Raw genomic sequence first — 10,578 nt, 5'->3', positions numbered from 1 at the left:
TTGTGTCTTCTATTGAAAATTAATACACATGGCTAAAACAGTGTCACCATTGCTGTAGTCATGCCTCTGGCTAGTCGGCAGTTTTTAGTGTTTCTATTGTTCTGCTCAGTGGCAAAGTTGCAATTTTACTGCTGGTCACCAAAAGGTCCAGGACATCACTGAACACATTCTAACAAACTACACACCTCTAACCAGACCAGTGATGGGACCATGTTTCCCAGTTTGTTACCAATACCTTGGTTTTCATATTGCTGTAGTTGTACCGGTACGAGAGATGTGTCCACGTTACATCATGGTTTGCTCGCTTTCTGGTACATTAAATGTTCATTCTCAGTTGTTTATATTTTGTTGTAAAGTTCTTGTTAATATTTCTTACATAGGGTATTGCAAGGGACATCAAAATCAATAAGAAGAAATTTTATAGTTACATAAAGGGAAAGTGGGTGTTCAAGAGCAATGTAGGCCCACTAAAAGCTGAAACTGGAGATATTGTCATTGATAATGGGGAAATGGCAGACATGTTGAACAATTACTTTGCCTCAGTATTTACAGTTGAAAAGGAGGAGAACTTGCCGGAAGTCCCGAAAAAATTAATAGCCGATAGGGGACAGGGACTTAATACAATTAACGTAAGTAAAACATCAGTAACAAGGAAATTGATGGAACTAAAGAGTGAGAAATCCCCAGGACCTGATGGTTTCCATCCGAGGGTGTTAAAGGAAGTAGGGGAGCACATTGTAGATGCCCTAACTATAGTCTTTCAGAGTTTCCTAGATTCAGGAGTGGTCCCTCTGGATTGGAAAGTTGCATATGTCACTCCACTTTTTAAGAAGGGTGAAGGGGGGAACCAAGGAAATTACAAACCAGTTGGCCTGACATCTGTGGTGGGCAAGTTACTGGAGTCTATAATCAAAGATAGGGTGACTGAACACCTAGAAAAATTTCAGTTAATCAGGGACAGCCAGCATGGATTCATGACGGGAAGGTCATGCCTGACAAATCTCATTGAATTTTTTGAAGCGGTGACTAAGGTAGTGGACAGGGGAATGTCTATGGACTTCCAGAAGGCATTTGATAAAGTCCCACATAAGAGACAGTTAACTAAGGTAGAAGCCCATGGAGTTGAGGGCAAATTATTGACATGGTTAGGAAGTTGGTTGATTGGTAGGCAACAGAGAGTGGGGATAATGGGTAAGTATGGGCGGCACAGTGGCGCAGTGGTTAGCACCGCAGCCTCACAGCTCCAGCGACCCAGGTTCAATTCTGGGTACTGCCTGTGTGGAGTTTGCAAGTTCTCCCTGTGTCTGCGTGGGTTTCCTCCGGGTGCTCCGGTTTCCTCCCACATGCCAAAGACTTGCTGGTTGATAGGTAAATTGGCCATTATAAATTGCCCCTAGTATAGGTAGGTGGTAGGGAAATATAGGGACAGGTGGGGATGTGGTAGGAATATGGGATTAGTGTAGGATTAGTATAAAATGGGTGGTTGATGGTCGGCACAGACTCGGTGGGCCGAAGGGCCTGTTTCAGTGCTGTATCTCTAAACTAAACTACTCCGATTGGCAGAATGTAACTAGTGGTGGCCCGCAAAGATCTGTGTTGGGGTCTCAATTATTCACATTAGTCATTAACGACTTGGATGATGCCATAGTAAGTCATATATCCAAATTTGCTGATACAAAGTTAGGTGGCATTGTGGACAGTCTAGATGATAGCATAAAATTGGAAAGTGATATTGACAGACTAGGTGAGTGGGTAAAACTGTGGCAGATGGATTTCAATGCAGGCAAGTGTGAGATTATCCATTTTGGACCAAAAAAGGATAGAGCAGGGTACTTTCTAAATAGGAAGAGGTTAAGTACAGTGGATGTCCAAAGAGACTTGCGGGTTCAGGTGCATAGATCTTTAAAATGCCACGAGCAAGTGCAGAAAATAATCAAAAAGGCTAATGGAATGCTAGCCTTTATATCTAGAGGATTGGAGTATAAAGACACAGGTTATACTGCAGCTGTACAAAACCCTGGTTAGACCCCACTTGGAGTACTGTGAGCAGTTCTGAGTACCACACCTTAGGAAGGATATATTGGCCTTGGAGGGAGTGCAACGTTGGTTTACAAGAATGATACCTGGACTACAGGGGTTAAGTTACGAGGAGAGATTACACAAATTAGGCCTGTTTTCGCTAGAATTTAGAAGGTTAAGGGGTGATCAGATCGAAGTCTTCAAGATATTAACAGGAAAAAACAGGCTAGATAAAGATAAACTATTTCCACTGGTTGGAGATTCTAAAACTAGGGGGCATAGTCTAAAAATTAGGACCAGACCGTTCAGGAGAGATGTTAGGAAGCACTTCTTCATGCAAAGGGTGGTAGAGGTTTGGAACTGTCTTCCACAAACAGCAGTTGAAGCTAGAACAGTTGTTAATTTCACATCTGAGATAGATTTTTTTGTTAAGCAAAGATATTAAGGGATATGGGCCAAAGGCAGGTATATGGAGTTAGGCTGCAGATCAGCCATGATCTCACTGAATGGCGGGACAGGCTCGAGGGGCTGAATGGCCTACTCCTGTTCCTATGTATTTTTGACAGTAGTGCATTTGCTAACTGAAGATTGTTTCAGGTGGAAATAAGTTACCAAACAGCATGTTGCAGACCAATTGCAATTGAAGATTTATGGTTTTGTAGCACAGCCGCTGTACCTTTGCATAAATGTAACAGGAAGCTCTTTAAACCATGAAGGTTTCTGGGGACTTTGGTATCCAAACTAAGTTCAATACCTTGCACTTAAAAAGAAAATTAGTTCCATGTTTTTAACTTGTGCAGATATAACTATGATTCACTAAATGAATTATGCTCCTATTAATTGACCATCTGAAACTTGCACAAAGCTATTTTAACAGTTCATGTGTGATTTTAAAAAAATGGGGGGGAGGGGATAATGTATTTTTATACTGAAATGGATCAGCAACAAAAGGCTACATTTGAAGAAATGTGAAAATAAAAATATCCCATTATCACACTGTTCTTCCAAAATGTTTGATCAAATTTTATAAATAAATGTAAAAATGCCCAGAACTCATCCATTGATTCTGGAATAAACAATAGGTAGAAAAAGTGCTACTTTAATGTAATTGAAATCTTGATATTAGGTGAAATAACCTTTAGAATTGTAAATTGAGGATGACATGGTTAAAGAGTGAAGGAGAAACCAACTGAGGTCCATAGAGAAAACCAGGTGAGGTGCTGAAAGAGTAGAAGAAGCAGAGTGTCTAGGTCACAAAAAGGTATGAGACTGAAAGGGGAAAAAGACAAAGTGGTGCAGGCAAATACTTGGGATTCTGTCAAAAGGTAATAGAGGCTGAAAGGCTGAGATCAGGTAGATGGAATGGGAAGAGACTTGTATGGAGTATAAATACCATCACAGACTAGTTGGGCTGAATGGTCTGTTTCTGTGCTGTACATTCTATGTAAGGGGAAAGGCTGACAAGAAAAATATTTTTATATTGATGTCTGCAAGGATCACAAGAGTGACAAGAGATTTCACATTTTCCAGAAATATACTCTCCACATAGGGGCATTTGGAAGCAGAAAAATCTTCTAAAGTTACATGTACCTTCAATAACATCTGCCGACCAAATTCCAAAGCTTTAGCAACTTTTTCTTGTCTTAGACCTTCTGTTTCAATATCAGTAATGTGCATGACATTTCTAACGTGTCTGTCATACATTGCATCAGTAAACTTGCAATATTACAGAGATGCGTAAGTCACTCATGTTTAGGCTGCTGTGAAACTGCAGTAAGAATCTGAAACTACGATACAAACCACAGTAGCTCAATTCTTCAAAAAAAATTACTCTCTTGAAATGATGAGGGTCTATCTAAACTCAAGTGATGAAGGGTCATCAACCTGAAACGTTAACTCTGTTTCTCTTTCCACAGATGCTGCCTGACCTGAGTATTTCCAGCATTTTCTGTTGTTTGCTGAGAATTGTAGTATTTCCTAATTATCTGACGAGGTTGTTTTGCTCAATACAGTGGATATTTTAAAATATATTTAGAAACCATTGCACGTGAATCAGTGTTCTTCAATGTTTTCAGTAGTCATCACTGTTGCATAACAGCAGATTTATCAACTTGCTGTTCTGAACGATACCAAGATAGTGACTTCAGTAGATGTTCTGTCAGGCAGGTCACTGTTTGCAATGTGTCAACAATTCATTACCTTCCCCATGAAAGCTGATAAACAGGCAGAAAGAGAACTGGGATTTGTATACATTGCTCAGGAATCTAGCAGATAGAAGGCTCATAGGTCTGCGTGATCCCAGTCAGGAACCAGTTCCGTTTCTCAACAGGAACAGTTGCTCAACATTCAGCTTGTTTGTATCAGCAAACAGTGAGTCATGCAGGTTTGTGTCCAGTTTCCTGGCTGTAGTCATGTCACTTCTACTGCACCATCCCACAGTATTCTCTCTCTTCCATCAGGTGGTAGGCTGGCTGCTGGATAAGGACTGTCCCCTAACCAGCTGGTTCAAAAATCTAGACAGGAACCTGGGCACAGGCCTAGAACACCAACACTCCCTCCTTCCACATGTCCCATTTCTTGCATGCATCGTTTCAATGACCTCAAAACAGTATAACTTCATGGGTCACAGACCTGAAATGTTAATTCTGCTTCTCTCTCCACAGTTGCTGCCAGACCTGCTAAGTATTTCCAACACTTTTTTATTTGATTTCCAGTATCTGCAGTATTTCGCTTTTATAACATTATGGGTGTTCCTGTAACATTGCTAAGATTATGAAGAACAACAACCCAAGAAACATTTACCTCACTCCTCCAAATACACTAGTCTTGATTTTACAAATGGTTACATTTATCAATGATAAATACAAATCACACTTGCGCAAAACCTCTAGCACCTGCCCTCTGCACTTGTTTACCTATTTTGCTGCTTTGACAAGGTGGTTTCCCAGTGGTTTAGAACATACGAATTAGGAGCAGGAGTAGGCCATTCGGCCCTTCAAGCCTCTGCCGCCATTCAATAAGTTCATGGCTGAACTGATTACTCCACATTTCCACCTACCCCCGATAACCTTCCACCCCCTTGCTTATCAAGAATCTATCTACTTCTTCCTTAAAAATATTCAAAGACTCTGCTTCCACTGCCTTTTGAGGAAGAGAATTCCAAAGACTCACAACCCTCAGAGAAAAAAATTCTCATCTATCTTAAATGGGCGACCCCTTGTGTTAAATGGGAGACCCCTAGTTCTAGATTCTCCCACAAGGGGAAATGTCCTTTCAACATCCACCCTGTCGAGACCCATCAGGATCTTATATGTTTCAATCAAGTCGCCTCTTACTCTTCTAAATTCCAGTGGACACAAACCTAGTCAGTCCAATCTTTCTGCGTATGACAGCCCGCCCATTCTAGGTATTTAATCTAGTAAACCTTCTCTGTACTGCCTCCAATGCATTTACATTCTTCCTTTAATAAGGAGACCAGTACTGTACACAGTAATCCAGATGTGGTCTCACCAATGCCCTGTAGCTGAAGCATAACCTCCCTACTTTTGTATTCAATTCCCCTCGCGGTAAATGATAACATTCTATTAGCTTTCCTAATTACTTGCTGCACCTGCATACTAACCTTTTGTGATTCATGCATTAGGACACCCAGATCCCTCTGCACCTCCGAGCTCTGCAATCTCTCACCATTTAAATAATATGCTTCTTATTTATTCTTCTTGCCAAAGTGGTCAATTTCACATTTTCCCACATTATACTCCATTTGCCAGGTCTTTGCCCACTCACTTAACTTATATATATCCCTTTTTGTAGTCCCCTTTATGTCCTCTTCACAAGTTACTTTCCTACCTATCTTTGTGTCATTAGCAAATTTAGCATCCGTACCTTCTGTCCCTTCATCTATGTCATTTATATAAATTGTAAAATGTTGAAGCTCCAGCACAGATCCCTGTGGCACACCATTCGTTACATCTTGCCAAACAGAAAATGACCCATTTATGCCGACTCTCTGTTTCCTGTTAGCTAGCCAATCTTCTATCCATGCTAATACCCCCTACATCATGAGCTTTTATTTTCTGCAATAATCTTTGATGTGGCACCTTATCAAATGCCTTCTGGAAATCTCAGTACATCAACCGGTTCCCCTTTATCCACAGCACATGTTACTTCTTCAAAAAGCTCCAATAAATTGGTTAAACATGATTTCCCTTTCACAAAACCATGTTGACTCTGCCTGATTACCTTGATTTTTTCTAAATACCCTGCTATAATGTCTTTAATAATAGCTTCTAACATTTTCCCTAAGACAGATATTAAGCTAACTGGCCTGTAGTTTCCTGCTTTCTGTGTCCCATCCTTTTTAAATAAAAGAGTTACATTCGCTATTTTCCAATCCAATGGAACCTTCCCCGCATCCAGGGAATTTTGGAAAATTAAAACTAAAGCATCAATTATCTCACCAGCCACTTCTTTTGAGACCCTAAGATGAAGTCCATCAGGACCTGGGGACTTGTCAGCTGGCAGCACCAACACTTTGTTCAGTTTAATTTAAGAGAAATATCCCCTTAAATGTCTGCCACTGCATCTCTATTGACCTATCTGTTAACCTGCTTTGCCAGTTCACTTTAGCTAGCTCTGGTTTTATGTCCTCGCAATTCTCCTTATTTAAGTTTAAAATACTAGTCTTGGACCCGCTCTTCTCTCCCTCAAACTGAATGTAGAATTCCTAGGGGTGCCTTAACTATGAGGTCATTAATTAATCCTATCTTGTTGTACAATACCAGGTCCAGTATAACCTGCTGTCTGGTTGGCGACTATTGTATTGTTCTAAGAAATTATCCCAAAAACATTCTACGTATTCCTGATCTAGGCTACTTTTGCCCATCTGATTTTTCCAGTCTATATGTAGAACCAGTAACCTGTCTCTCGATGCAGAAATCAACAAGCACATGGGAAAGGCTTCCACTGCTATGTCCAGACTGGCCAAGAGAGTGTGGGAAAATGGCGCACTGACACGGAACACAAAAGTCCGCGTGTATCAAGCCTGTGTCCTCAGTACCTTGCTCTACGGCAGCGAGGCCTGGACAACGTATGTCAGCCAAGAGCGATGTCTCAATTCATTCCATCTTCGCTGCCTCCGGAGAATACTTGGCATCAGGTGGCAGGACCGTATCTCCAACACAGAAGTCCTCGAGGCGGCCAACATCCCCAGCTTATACACACTATTGAGTCAGCGGCGCCTGAGATGGCTTGGCCATGTGAGCCGCATGGAAGATGGCAGGATCCCCAAAGACACATTGTACAGCGAGCTCGTCACTGGTATCAGACCCACCGGCCATCCTTGTCTCCGCTTTAAAGACGTCTGCAAACGCGACATGAAGTCCTGTGACATTGATCACAAGTCGTGGGAGTCAGTTGCCAGCGATCGCCAGAGCTGGCGGGCAGCCGTAAAGGCGGGGCTAAAGTGTGGTGAGTCGAAGAGACTTAGAAGTTGGCAGGAAAAAAGACAGAAGCACAAGGGGAGAGCCAATTGTGTAACAGCCCCGACAACCAATTTTATCTGCAGCACCTGTGGAAGAGTGTGTCACTGTAGAATTGGCCTTTATAGCCACTCCAGGCGCTGCTCCACAAACCACTGACCACCTCCAGGCGCTTACCCATTGTCTCTGGAGATAAGGAGGCCAAAGAAGAATATGTAGATTAAAATTCCCCATAATTATCGCTGTACCGTTCTGACTGCCATTATTTCTTCCTTTATACCCCGTCCTACAGTGTGGTTAATGGTGGTCTGTACGCCACTCCCACAACTGAAACAAAAACAAGAAATGCTGGAACCACTCAGCAGGTCTGGCAGCATCTGTGAAAAGAGAAGCAGAGTTAACGTTTCGGGTCAGTGACCCTTCATCGGAACTGACAAATATTAGAAAAGTCACAGGTTATAAGCAAGTGAGGTGGGGGTGGGGCAAGAGATAACAAAGGAGGTCGAGATTGGACCAGGCCACATAGCTGCCCAAAAGGTCACGGAGCAAAGGCAAACAATGTGTTAATGGTGTGTTGAAAGACAAAGCATTAGTACAGATTAGGTGTTAATACACTGAATATTGAACAGCAGCAAGTGCAAACCTGAAAAAAAACAGTGGGTAAGCAAACTGAACAAACTAAGATGAAATGAAATAAATGCAAAAAAAAGATTGTAAAAAATGTAAAAAAGAATGTAAAAAAAAAGGAAGAAAAAATAACTAAAAATGAAAGTAAAATGGGGGGCTGTCATGCTCTGAAATTATTGAACTCAATGTTCAGTCCGGCAGGCTGTAGTGTGCCTAATCGGTAGATGAGATGCTGTTCTTCGAGCTTGCGTTGATGTTCACTGGAACACTGCAGCAATCCCAGGACAGAGAGGTGAGCATGAGAGCAGGGGGGAGTGTTGAAATGGCAAGTAACCGGAAGCTCAGGCTCCTGCTTGCGGACCGAGCGGAGGTGTTCCGCAAAGCGGTCACCCAGTCTGTGCTTGGTCTCCCCAATGTAGAGGAGACCACACTGTGCGCAGCGAATACAGTATACTACATTGAAAGAAGTACAAGTAAATCGCTGCTTCACCTGAAAGGAGTGTTTGGGGCCTGGGATAGTGAGGAGAGAGGAGGTAAATGGGCAGGTATTACACCTCCTGCGATTGCAGGGGAAGGTGCCCTGGGACGGGGATGAGGTGGTGGGGGTAATGGAGGAATGGACCAGGGTGTCGCGGAGGGAACGATCCCTTCGGAATGCTGACGGGAAGGGAGGGGAAGATGCGACTGGTAGTGGCATCACGCTGGAGGTGGCGGAAATGGCGGAGGATGATCCTTTGGATATGGAGGCTGATGGGATGAAAAGTGAGGACAAGGGGAACCCTGTCACGGTTCTGGGAGGGAGGGGAAGGGGTGAGGGTAGAGGTGCGGGAAATGGGCCGGACACCGTTGAGGGCCCTGTCAACCACAGTGGGGGGAAATCCTCGGTTGAGGAAAAAGGAAGACATATCAGAAGCACCGTCATGGAAGGTAGCATCATCAGAGCAGATGCGTCGGAGACGGAGAAACTGGGAGAATGGAATGGAGTCCTTACCCTGTGTTTGGTTTGTTTTATTTGTTAATGTCTTTATTAAGCGGCCTTGCTGCTGCTTTGTCATTGTGTTTTCCCCATCTCCTCTCTTCCTCTTTCCCCATTCATACTCACAGCAACAGCTGGGGCAGCTGCAACAGGCCTGCACTCTGATTGGGTGGATCTGGCTGTCCATCAGGCCACATCACGTGTTGATCCGCGCCCCGCCCCGCCGTGGTGTATGCCGGGCCGAGCCGGGAAGCTGGGAGGACCGATGGTGGCTCCGGACGGCAGCCGGAGGAGCGGGTGAAGCGTTTGGTGTCTCTTTGCTCTGGGGTGAGAGAGAGTGAGGAAGGCGGCTGTCGGGAAGCCGAGCGGGGGCCAGCTATGGGGGTAGGAGCGGGTCGGGTTTAGCGGCGGTTAGTGGCCGCTCTCGGGAGCCGGGCTCTGGGACCCTGGCCGGCTGAAGGCCGGTCTAGGCCTCGGCTGCGGGGCTTGTTGTTATGCGGCTTTGGGGGCAATGTCAGCGGGTCCAGTGGGCTGAGGCTGTGCCTTTGACAATAACACAGTAACCATGCGGCTCCGGAATGTTGTGTACACACAGTCACAATATACAGAGCGGCCACTCGGCCCGCATAGTGTGTGCTGGCCCCGTCCTCTGATGTTTGTCTGTTTATTATTCTTTATGTTGTGACTGTGTAATCGCCTGTTCAGCAAAGGAATCTTGTACTGTGGGGAGGTGTTTGTGTGTTCTACCTGAGTTAGTCATTCTGTTTCTGACTTATGGTGAATTTTTTTGGATTTGTTGGGTGGTCAGTAATTCATAGGATTCACAGTGCAGAAGGAGACCATTCGGCCCGTTGTTTCTGTGCTGGTTCTTTTAAAGAGCTATCCAATTAGTTTCACTTCACCCCACCACTCTACCTATAGCCCTGCAAATTATGTTCCTACAAGTGTTCATCCAGTTCCATTTTGAAAGTTACTGCTTCTGCCACCCTTTTCAGGCAGTGAATTCCAGGTCATCATAACTTGGGCTGTCTGTTCATTTGGTCTGAGTGTTTTTGTCAAGTGCATTAGCAGAAACACAGACACATGGTAACAGGACCATATCTATTGCAGAGGCCTTAAAAAGTAAGGATTTCAGAGTAATAGGTGTTAACGATCAAAATATAAGAGTGTACCTTACTCATGTAGAATTCGGTATCTTGTTACTAGATTTTAATTTGGTGTGTGTGTTTGAACAAGGTTAAGAAGGCCAAATTAATGTTAACTTTGCACTACTTGCTGTAGAATGCTAAAGATTTTTGATTGTATGAAACCCAAGCCATCACTGAGTTGATCTCGTATAACAGCAACTACTTACATTTATTTAGCGACTTTACTGTAGTAAAACACCCCAAGGCGTTTCACAGGAGCATTACCAAACACAGTTTGACACAGAATATAATCATAGAATGGTGACAGCACAGAAGGAGGCCATTCCGC

The 10,578-nt window shown here is 43.6% G+C and overlaps 1 protein-coding gene across 2 annotated transcripts in view; it reads left to right on the top strand.

The window, feature by feature from the left end:
* Nucleotides 1–9,342: 9,342 nt before the first annotated feature.
* vps54 (VPS54 subunit of GARP complex) overlaps nucleotides 9,343–10,578 on the top strand; it is a 102,310-nt gene continuing 101,074 nt past the window's right edge. The window contains exon 1 of one of the 2 annotated variants that reach the window (XM_068044248.1): nucleotides 9,343–9,429. The gene's annotated coding sequence lies outside the window, so the exon portion shown is untranslated. The remainder of the gene's footprint in view (nucleotides 9,430–10,578) is intronic. The other variant, XM_068044247.1, reaches the window with a different exon arrangement.

The sequence above is a fragment of the Heterodontus francisci genome, chromosome 13, assembly GCF_036365525.1.
Source record: "Heterodontus francisci isolate sHetFra1 chromosome 13, sHetFra1.hap1, whole genome shotgun sequence".
In the NCBI taxonomy this organism is placed as follows: Eukaryota; Metazoa; Chordata; class Chondrichthyes; order Heterodontiformes; family Heterodontidae; genus Heterodontus; species Heterodontus francisci.
This window is presented reverse-complemented; position numbering and strand designations above follow the sequence as displayed.